This window comes from Dermacentor andersoni, chromosome 9 (genome assembly GCF_023375885.2).
Source record: "Dermacentor andersoni chromosome 9, qqDerAnde1_hic_scaffold, whole genome shotgun sequence".
Lineage (NCBI taxonomy): Eukaryota > Metazoa > Arthropoda > Arachnida > Ixodida > Ixodidae > Dermacentor > Dermacentor andersoni.
The window spans coordinates 116,964,028-116,975,759 of NC_092822.1; positions in this window are offsets into that span (position 1 = coordinate 116,964,028).

Sequence of the window (11,732 nt, forward strand, 5' to 3'; positions counted from 1 at the left end):
ACGGGTCCACAAACCGAAACGCTGGCTCCTGCTTTCACCTTGTTCTCGTTTAGCTCATTGTCTTAAAGTTCCATCTCCCGCTTTCCCCCCTGTTTTCCCTGGTTGTGCCAAGCCAGTGGCACAGAGCGTCACTTGAATGGCGGTAGATGTCAAAACGGGCTGTTTTTGAAGATTCGCAATTTCGGCAAAAAAGGAACAGAGAAAAATTAAGGGATAGTTCTTGTTTACAGTATTCACGCAAAGAATAAAGAAAAGCAAGTAGCAACAACACCTAGCTGTAAAGTATATTTATATGTATATGTAAAGTATATGTAAAGTAAAGTAACACACATATTTTCAGCATGTCAGAATGATCGTATATGCATCCATTCCTTTCGTCTCTGCATCTGCAGGCTTGGAGTGATGCCTGACACCATCAAAAGATGCCGAGAGCGAGTGGGGCTATACTAATCCAGGTACAATCATATTAGGAAGGCCCACTAAGCTTTAACAAAGTCACTCCCTCACCAGAACTGGAAATGGCCTCCCTGGTGCAGCATTCGGCCACAACCTCCCTAATGAAATAATCAATTCAATGAAATGGCCCTCAGTCCGCAGTGGATGCTGAGCACCTGACCAAGGCGGCGGTCATACTTGCAACGCAGCAGAGGTTATGCCTGGGTCGAGGCAGGCTGCCAGTGGAAAGAGATCCTTGCAACGTTTACCACCCGTAGCCCCTCGAGTGAGGCAAGTTTAGATGGCGTCTTCGAAGAAATATCAGACATTGTTTGGGATATTATCGGCCTTAGTGAGATTAGAAGAACTGGTAAGGTCTCGCGGATAAAAAGCAATACAGGGTAGGATTCCTAATCCATAAAGACATAGCAGGCAACTTTGCCGAATTCTACAGCATCAACGAGAGGGTAGCAGCAGTCGTAATCAATCTCAATAAAAGGTATAAATTAAAGGTAGTACAAACCTACGCTTCAACGTCCAGTCACGACGATGAGGAAGTAGATCATTCTTAAGATGTTTAATTAGCGATGAGAAAAGTGCAAACTCGGTATACAGCACTAATGGTTGATTTCAATGCAAAAGCGGGGAAAAAGCAGGTGCGTCAACTGGCAATCGGCAACTACGGCCTCGATTCTTGAAACGCTCGAGGAGTGATGCTGGTAGAATTTTCAGAAAGAAATAAGCTGAGAATATTGAACACCGCTTACAGTAAACGTAATTAGAGAAAGTGGGCCTGGAAAAGCCGTAACGGTGAAACAAGAATTTAAATACATTTCATGCTTTCTGCCTATCCCAGCATAGTGCAAGATGCAGAAGTGATAGGTAGGCTAAAGTGCTGTGATCATAGCGTAGTGAGGGCTAGGATTGACCTCACTTTGAATACAGAAAGAGGTAAATTCGTCGAGAAGAATCAGGTCCACTTAGAGAAAGTAAGGGTAAAAGCAGACAATTTAGGCTCTTACTTTCAAACATATATGCAGCCTTAGAACAGACAATGTTGGTGACATAGACGTAATTAATGAAGCCATAATGAGGCGGGCTTCAGATGCAGCAATTCAAGTGGGACCCAAGGCACCAAGGCAACCAGTAGGCAAGCTCTCCCAAGTAACAAAGGACCTAATAAATAAACGACAAGGAATAAAAGTGACCAACTCAAGATATTAGAATAGAATTCACGGAACTGTCACAAGTGATCAACAAGGCGAAAATAATTGATATTACCAATTAAAACGTGAGAAAAACTGAAGAAGCTATAAGAAATGGACGCAGCCTAAAATCAGTGAGAAGGAAAGTTGGCATAGGACAAACCAGGATGTATGTACTGAATGATAAGCAGGCTAATATTCTCAGTAAGGTCGAAGCTATCATAAAAGCTGTGCAAGAATTCTATACTGACCAATACAGTACCCAGAGGACTCAGGAGTACTCCATTCGAAACAATAATGAACAGGATATAGAAACTCCTCCTATAACTAAATATGAGGTCAGAAGTGCCTTACAAGACATGAAACGGGGAAAAGCGGCACGAGAAGATGGAATAACAGTCGATTTAATCAAAGATGGAGGAGAGATAAAGCTAGAAAAGCTGGCGGCTCTCCATACGAAGTGTCTATCGACTGCAAGGGTCCCAGAAAACTGAATGAATGGAAATATACTAATCTACAAAAAGAAAGACGTCAAAGAACTGAAGAACTAGAGACCCATTAGCTTACTCCCAATATTATATAAAATATTTACCAAGATAACCTCCACTAAAATAAGGGCAACGAAGGACTTTAGTCAACCAATGAAACAGGCTGGCTTCTGGAAGGGATGCTGTACAATGGATCACATCCATGTCATTAATCAGGTAATCGAGAAATGCGCACAGTACAATAGGCCTCGCTATATGGCTTTCATAGATTACGGAAAAGCATTTGTTTCAGTAGAGATACCAACAGTCATAGACACATTGCGTATTCAAAGAGTAGAGACCGCTTACGTAATTAGCCTTCGGGATATCTACAGAGATTCCAAAGTGACCCTAAATGTACACAAGAAAATAGGAAGATACCTATAAATAAAAGGGTCGGGCAAGGAGACACCATCTCTCCAATGCTATTCACTGCATGCTTGGAAGCTATTAAACTGGGAATGTTTGGGAGTAAGAATCGACGGCGAATGCCTCAGCAACTTTCGGTTTGCGGATGACATTGTTGTTTTCAGCAATACTGCAGACGAGTTACAACAAATGTTTCAGGACCTTAACCGGGAGAGTGTGAAAGTGGGGTTCAACATTATATGCAGAAGACAAAGATATTGACGAATATCTGGGCAAGGGAACAAGAGTTCAGGATCGAAAGTCAGCCACTAGAGTCTATGAAGGAGTACGTTTACCTAGGTAAACTAATCACAGGGAAACCTAAGCAGGAGAAGGAAATTGGCAGAAGAATAGAAATGGGTTGGTTCGCATCTGGCCGACCTTGTGAGCTCCTGTCTGGACGCTTACCGTTATCATTGAAAAGGAACGTATACAATCAGTGCACTTTACGAGTGCTGACATATGGGGCAGAGATTTGGAGGCTGACAAAGAAGCTTGAGAACAAGTTAAGGACCGCGCAAAGAGCGATGGAACGAAGAATGCTAGGTATAACTTCAAGAGGCAGAAAGATAGGGGTTTGGATCTGAGAATGGGCATAGACAATATTCTAATTCACATTAAGAGAAAGATATGGCGCTGCGCAGGTCATGTAATGCACAGATTAGGTAACCGTTGGACCACAGGGTCGCAGAATGGGTACCAAGAGAAGGGGAACGCAGTCGAGGACGGGAGAAAACTAGGTGGGGCGATGAAATTAGGAAATTGTTCGGCGCTACTTGGAATCGGATGGCGCAGGACAAGCGTAATTGGAGATCGCAGGGAGCGGCCTTGGTCGTGCAGTCGACTATTATTATTATTATTATTATTATTATTATTATTATTATTATTATTATTATTATTATTATTATACTCGCTTTGTTGCCGGGAAAGTTTAACATGGGAGACATGGGCAACTGTGATGCTTGCAGCGCGTCTCCTGTTTGCTCTTCATTGTTGGCATGGTGCCTTGACCACCAAAAGAACTCGCTCAAACGCAAACGCACGTACGGTCAGTCCCGCCGATGCACGCAAAATTTCGATTGCATAGCTAGGGGAGCGATTGGTGGCCTTTAAGATACAGAATGCCAAGACCCGCTTGTTAGATACAGCCTATTTCAGTGAAATTCGCTGAAGACCCAAGTGCCAAGGTTTACGCAGTGCAATTGGACATTTTGCTTTTAATTTTATATGCCTTTCATTTTCAACAATACCATGGGGTAGATTGAGCAGAGCTTGCTTACACAACCATAATGTTTTTTTTAAGGTTCATATGCACTCAGCAATTAGGTCCTCTCGATGATCGCCAATTTTAATACGCAGTGCGCTGCCGCACTAGCCCATGCGCAACAGAGTGGTTGCTCTTGTGTGCGCTATGTGCTTGTTTCAAAACGCTCTGATTAGGATGGCTCGTATTGGTAGATATGAAAATTCAATATCTAGCTACTCCACACACCGCCAATGCTAAACAGCTGCTACAAGCAAATTACACTTTAGACGTTGCAGCCCTTGTCAAGTACAACCTGGCCACTTTTCTTTTCAAACTAATAAATGACAAAGTCTCATTATCGCTAATTCCTATATCATCTCTAACAAATACTAACTGAACTAGTATTGCGCTTCATAATAACTTCATTCCGCCGAAATAGCGCGCTAATTATGGGAACCAGACTGTTCACTTTGCAGCCATATCATCATGGATTACATTACCATGTGTCATAAAACTCCTGAAACCCCATCGATGTTCTGATGAACTCAAAAATTTTCTGTTATGTGATATTTAAATGGCACTATGCACTGTACAGTGTGATATTGGTTTTAGACCTGCCATTCTTATGTACTCCAACATGTAATTAATTTGTTTCTTTCTTTCTTTGTTACTTAAGTTTTATCTAGTTTTGAAATATTGCTTCCTGTCATTATATTGTCTATTAATTACTTCATCTACTTAGATTTGTATCTCATTATTTATCATTACTGCAATTGTACCATTTGAGCAGCTGTTGCTTGCCAAATGAACGTTTATATTAACCATGAACAGGAGGTCCTAATTCAGTTTTAACTATGGGACCTCCTTCTGTGTACCACTGTCTGTATATTATTTTTATGTAATAATCAAAATTGATTGATTGATTGATTGATTGATTGGTTGATTGATTGATTGATTGATTGATTGATTGATTGATTGATTGATTGATTGATTGATTGATTGATTGATTGATTGACTCTCTGTGACGTATATTCGCAATCTGTAAGGCACGCGTGTGTTGTAGGAACGACATTTCAGGAGTGTAATTGGCGCTTGCGCGCTATTTATAATCAACCGCTTTGTTTCGCATGTTGTCATACACTTTGAAAATCTGTGCACTAAGAGTGGGGAACCGACGGCAAAATTAAGAACAACAGTCTCCTAAATATGCTGTTTCCCTACGGGGTCATGCCGAGGGCTTTTGAACTATACTCAGCAAAGTAAACGTCGCAAGAGCGGGCTACCTAACCTGCTTCTTCTAAGACGCGCATCATTTTACCTTCAACGTCCCTAACAGTTCTCAGGCCAGCTTGGCGCACTTGGAAAGTGCGTGGTCTAATAGGTCGGGCATTGGAGTGCTGCATTGTGGTAGCCCTGTTCGAAACGAACCGTTGAATCAGCTTCCGTCTTGTTTGTGACTATCCGCGTGTGCCACAGTTGAGAAACGCTCTTAGACGCCAACTTGGGCGACAGTGCGTGAGCGGCTCTTCAACGAACGTGCAACAGCGCTACAGTAGCGGACGCTCACGATGTCCGCCAAGGAACGATCGCGATCGACAAGTCGCGAGCTACGGAGAGAACCCTCAATCACTACCGAGCCCAAGCGGCAGCCTACCGCCCGGCTGGCCCGCCGCCTCTCTCAATAACCCCCGCTCACTTTGGATGCACACTGTCCCCGGCATCTATTGGCAGCCTGCAAACATTTTTCACGCCAACTTAGGCCACTGCCATATGCTTATGCACCGCAGCATATACTGGGCATGCGTGGCTGCTCCAGGAGAAAGAGAGTGCTTCAAAATAAAATTTTCCGGTGCTGGAGTAAATTGAAACCGCGTGGTATACAAGTTGCTTTCATGTACATTCATACAAGATAGGCGCGTCACGTGAGGACTTCGCAGCGATGTTACTAGACGCGGCGCTTCCAGGTGGCGCCAGGGAGAGGACATTCGAGGCAGACACTCTGCACACATGACGAATTTCGATGGCGACAATACGGTGTGTCGCTATGTAGATTCATTACTAATCACGTCAGAGTCGACATTCATTGTGAGATGGGTTATGTGAGAATATTTTTTTTTTCATCTTTTAACAGCAACAAAGAAGTATCATACTTGAGCTTTTTCTTTTCGTCGTCAGAGAATTCATGTTTAGGACATACTCGCTTTGAAGACGAATAAAGTCTCCGTTTTCCCCGCTGTCTCTCGATGTCACCTTGTAGCGTCGATCGTCTCCGCAAAACGAGGAATTCCCTATTCGCACTTTGCTTTTCGGGAAACACGTTGTCCCTAGGATGCGTGGATGCTTTCTCTTAGGCCATGATTTCGGAAATTCAATGATGAACTTCTTGAAGTAACGTTAGCCTCTCGCAACAGTGTGCAAGAACTGGTATTCTGATCCAAGCATGACCTGCATGTTCAAAGAGGTCACTTAGTCTTCGTAGGTTCTGAGAGATAGTGGCAATGCTCGACCGTAAGTATAATTGCACGCGCCGGCGTATTTTCTTGAAGGGAAGTAGAAATGGTTCGATAACACACTTACTTGTGATTGGCTGTTAAGCTTACGTTTACTTGATTTTTACGCGAACTTAATTTCATATTTGATGCAACCAGGGGGATAACATTCATGACGTACGAAGTAAAGTAAAATTGTAAGTCATCAGAGTATGTGATTAGCGACGCAAATGCAACGCATCTTCTATCCAAACGTATCGCGATCAGCAAACGTCAAGTAATGCAGCAAATGTCTCGCTGAAGTTGGGCCGTCATTTCAACTGGACAACGTTAAACATTAGATGTCCCCACTTTCATTACATTAACCGTCGCGCCACGTCTTATAGTACTCGTAATCACAGATGGAAATACCAGAGACATTTACATTTGTTAACAGAAAGGCAGAGGGGTCAACCTGAGATTTAGAGTGCTCCGACTAGCTACCTTACATTGGGAAATAAGAATGGCGAGGAAAAGAAATAAGGAATGGTGATGATGTTTATTATATTATTATTATTATTATTATTATTATTATTATTATTATTATTATTATTATTATTATTATTATTATTATTATTATTATTATTATTATTATTATTATTATTATTATTATTATTATTATTTTTGAACAAGCAGGTGCGCACATACAAGTCCACGACGTTACACTCTAGAGTATCGTGCACATTCCAGTGGCACAAAAACGAGCTTGGCCTCCCGCCATACCCAGTCTGTTGTTGCCATTGGTGTCGATGTCGACCTCACCACGCACCCACCTTGTGTCCGCTACGTGAAGTGCTTGCTACCACGTGACAAGGCCGAGTGCATCCCAGCAAATAGTGTTCGCGACGAGCGTGTGGCGCACGCCGCACACACCATCTGCGAGATTTCATTTCCGTCCAGACAACGACCGACGCAGCAGCAGCAGACAGCAGCCTTGCAAACGCAGGAGTATGTTTTAGAAGGGTTTGCTTCATCAAGGCCCCTTCACAATGGGGAGCTTTGTAGAGCGCGAGTCTAAGCGGGACCCATTGGGGACACAAACTGGCGCGTTCACATCCGCGTTCTAATCGCGCCTGACGAATCGTTCACTGCCTCCTCCGCCACCCCCCCCCCCCCCCCCCCACAACTTTCACGAGATACGCTATCCGCCTACTGAAGCTTGCCACGTCGTTTCTCACAGGTTTGTTCCCAATTCATGGTTATCGCAAGAGTAGTTGGTGTGCACGCGCATCGAAAAGACAGAATACACTCCACGCACAACCAGCCTTGGACAACATATGACGTGCACTAATACCGTGACCGAGCTTACCTAAAAGTCACTCACCACACTCGGCGTCTTTTAGCTCCATGACGCTTTAGCATTGAAAACAGTTGAAATATAGCTCTGAAGGCATTGCTTGCAAATCACACGACATCGAACCATGCTATACACGTGAGACTTGTATTGGTTCTTATGTAGCCCTTAACAAGTACTGCTGCTTAATTAAAAAGATCTGTTGGTGACACTGACCAATTGCTACCACAGAAATACAAGTGAGGAAATAATGAAGCATAATTACGGCTTTTATGTTGCTGTGTTCCCATTCTTTATAAACATTGCTCAAATACAGTAAATAGAACGTGCTGGCATGATTGTTCACTGCCTCCTTTTTAGCCATTCGCACATCTTTTAGTCAACTAACAATAACTAAGAATTTTCCATCCGTCATTGTTCTCTCGATTTCTTTTCAGCACATCATCCGCAACACTGAAAGCTCGCTCGCTGTGCGCGCAGGAGGGAAAGGTGGTGTTTTAACATGCAAGCACCTAGCGCCTAACAATGGTTGGGGTTACTCAGTGCCGTTAAGCTCGCGTCTGGCTCCTCTACGAAGCACAGCCCTCTATTATTGCTGGTGCTCGCAGAAGGCGCTCGCTTCAGCGCCAATGAAAAGCTGACAAAATTGTACGTAGGCGATTTCCTGGCGTCGACGTCTGAAGTGGCCGTCTTAATGGATCCCAGGTGGCGCCAGTTTATTTCGTCGGCTAACACCCGGCAGAATGTTAAGAAGAGGCAATAAATACTGAGCACCAGGGGGCGTTTGTCTCTCCAGCATTGCGCATGCGCGAGGCTACTGCGTAGCGTGACCGCCCGTATTCTAGTACAGTTCTCGGCAACTGGAAAGCCTCAAACCTGCGTCGCCTGTTACAGCTCGACTCATCAACAAAGAACCAATTACATGTAATTGGTTACCGACAAACAAACAATTGAACTACTGTGAGAGTCACCGAATAAGGAAACGTCATTAGTTAAGTACCAAAGCACCAAAAAGAATGTAGATGATCAAAGTAAATTATTAGACACAATTTTTCGGGTAGCAGGCTGACTTCATTTCCAGCAGTGAGCGGGATTTGAGCGGATGTAAACAATAATATTGTGGCGTAGTGATTGCTGTTGACTGTTCACTGAGATGTGCTCGAAGCAAGGACATCGAAAATATGCAAGATTCTCTAGGAATCATCGTAGCACGCCAGGAAAGGTTAACAATTTAATATTTCTGTATACTGACTAATATTTCCCGTATTTTGTTTCATGAGGTAATCTCTTCTGTTGGAAGTCTAACAAGTTCCCAAAGCAAGTACACGGTAATGGCTCTTCGCAATCCTAATAAACCTGGAATTGACTGGAATACGCTGAAATATCTTTATTTGCAATGATTACACACGAAAAATGTGCAGCCTGCAGTTGCATTTTCTGGCCTTTTCTTCCAATCACGGCATACTTTTGTCGCCAATTGCTGTTATAGGGTCTTAGATATAGACGTACAGAATGCAAAACTTTTAAGAGTCTCGCAGACTCTCTCTCTCTGTGCCTGCGTGTGCGTCCATTGGATGAATCAGGGAAAGAGTCGTGCTTAAAAACATTCCAGGCAATGGTTTTTTTTTCTGAAATTTTAAGAAGTCACTTGTGACAAATAGCATAAATTTCGCCTCGAGTTGGATTACTCGGAGCGGCGGGAATTAGTCAAACTAGAAATCGAAATGCAGAATTTACTCATTAAGAAACGCTATTAACGTCCTTATTATTTATTTATCGGTCATATTACAATATAAAAATTGTGACCTGTGAGTTTGGAACATGTATTGACTCGAAACTCCAGGATGACACCAGTTTCGATGTCATCATCATCATCAGCAGCAGCAGCAGCAGCAGCAGCCTCGTTACGCCCACTGCAGGGCAAAGGCCTCATACTTCTCTAACTACCACCGTCATGTGCTGATTGTGGCAATCTTGTCCCTGCAAACTTCTCAATCTCATCCGCCCACCTAACTTTCCGCCGCCCCCCGCTACGCTTCCCTGACCTTGGAATCCCCTCCGTAACCCTAATGACCATCGCTTATCTTGCCTCCTCATTACATGTCCTGTCCATGCCCCATTTCTATTTCTTGATTTCAACTAAGATGTCGTCACCTCGGGTTTGTTCCCTCACCCAATCTGCTCTTTTCTTATCCTTTAACGTTACACCCATCATTATTCTTTACATAGCTTGTTGCGTCGTCCTCAATATAAGTAGAATCCTTTTCCGTAAGCCTCCATGTTTCTGCCCCGTACGTGAGTACTGCTAAGACACAGCTGTTATACACTTTTCTCTTGAGGGATAATGGCAACCTGCTGTTCATGATCTGAGAATGCCTGCCAAACGCTCGCCAGCCCATTCTTATTCTTCTGCTTATTTCAGTCTCATGATCCCGATCCGCAGTCACTACTTGCCCTAAGTAGATTTATTCCCCTACCATTCCAGTGCCTCGATACGTATCGTAAATTGCTGTTCTCTTCAGAGGCTTTTAAACATTACTTTAGTTTTCTGAAAAATAATTTTTAGACCCACCTTTCTGCTTAGACCCACGCCACAGTGCCGCGGTGTCGTATAGGCAGAGAATCCGCCTCGCATACAAGAGGACCGTGGTTCGAATCCCGGTGTCGCGCAAATTTCCACCGGATTAAAAAAAAATCCGCATGTTGATAAAATTGCATAAACAGGCCTGGAGTACACCCATCTCCCCGTGACGAGAACCGTTAGTGCACTCCCTAACCAGAGCAGGATTAGCCATCCTGGGGCAGTACTTGGCCGCAAACTCCTTAATTAACACAGCAATGAAACCCCTTCCCTCAGTCCCCTGCCGCTGCAATCAATCGACCACGGCGGCGGACCAGGCAGGATTTCGTAAAGGCTACAATTCGTCTGGAAAGCTAACCTTGATACGCCTTGAAAGCTCAGCTTGAGATACGCCTTGAAAGCTCACCGGCTACAATTCGTATATTGTAATGTGTGCCATTGGGTAACCAATTAAAATATTTAGGACATTTTTTACAAGCAGAAAAACTTAAAAATTATGCCGGCGCACAGGCCTAAACGTAAACACATGTCGTAATCATCTACGAAAGCTTCATCCAGCACCAGATTCCCACAGGTGCGCGCGATCCCCTATATCTATCCCTTAGATCGTTATTGCTTTCGGTGTGCCGAAAAAAATCACTACATTGCGTAAAAAATTGCCGTCGAAGGTCCCGCTGCTCCTGCATCCGCCCGAGTAAAAACGGACGAGTTCACGTAACATGCACGTGACCTCGCCCTCAATGATGACCTCTGCAAACTAGCCAGTACGGGCAACATAGGAGACATAACCCAGTCCGCAACAGGTGCCACCACTCCAATTTCACGTTTTCGTCGCTTTTTTTTTAGTCATGAAGCTGCCTTTTCACTACGGATGATAAATTCCTTATAAGGGAAGCTGTATGTTTCAATCTAGTTGGACTAAACATTTTTCTTAATTGTTTCGCTCACCATGGGTCAGTGGAGGTTTAAGTATATTCTCGCAATGGTAATCAATTTCGTGTGGGCAAGCTTTTACGCGTCCTCTACTGGCCCACGAATATAGTCGTGCAGGGTACCGCTGCCCATACCCTGTAACCATCACGCATGATCAATGCCTCGCCGGCCTTGAGAAGATTTCTCAAGCAATCAGCCATCTCCTATATTATGTCTGAATATTTACCTCATCAAAAATAGCATATTGAACCAAATTCTTTCCACGAAACGTCGTCGCGTATTGTTTAAACAAATAACTTCATTCATCTAAGCTTCAGGGGCTCTCCCTTCGTCGGCCTGAATTCATTAGCACAGCTCGCGTTCCTGTAATAGAGTGACGGAAGGGTAGTAGCGCAATTGCTATGAACTTAGCCCACTCCTATACGCTAAGATCTCATGAAAACATACGTTCCATTCGCTTATTGCATCAAATTTAAAGAAAGCTTGAGTACTTGCCCTTGCCTTCAGATTTCGCCCAATGCCTTCGTTTGGTGCAACCTCCGGGGGTATCAATACCATGATGTCGGTGTAGCCAC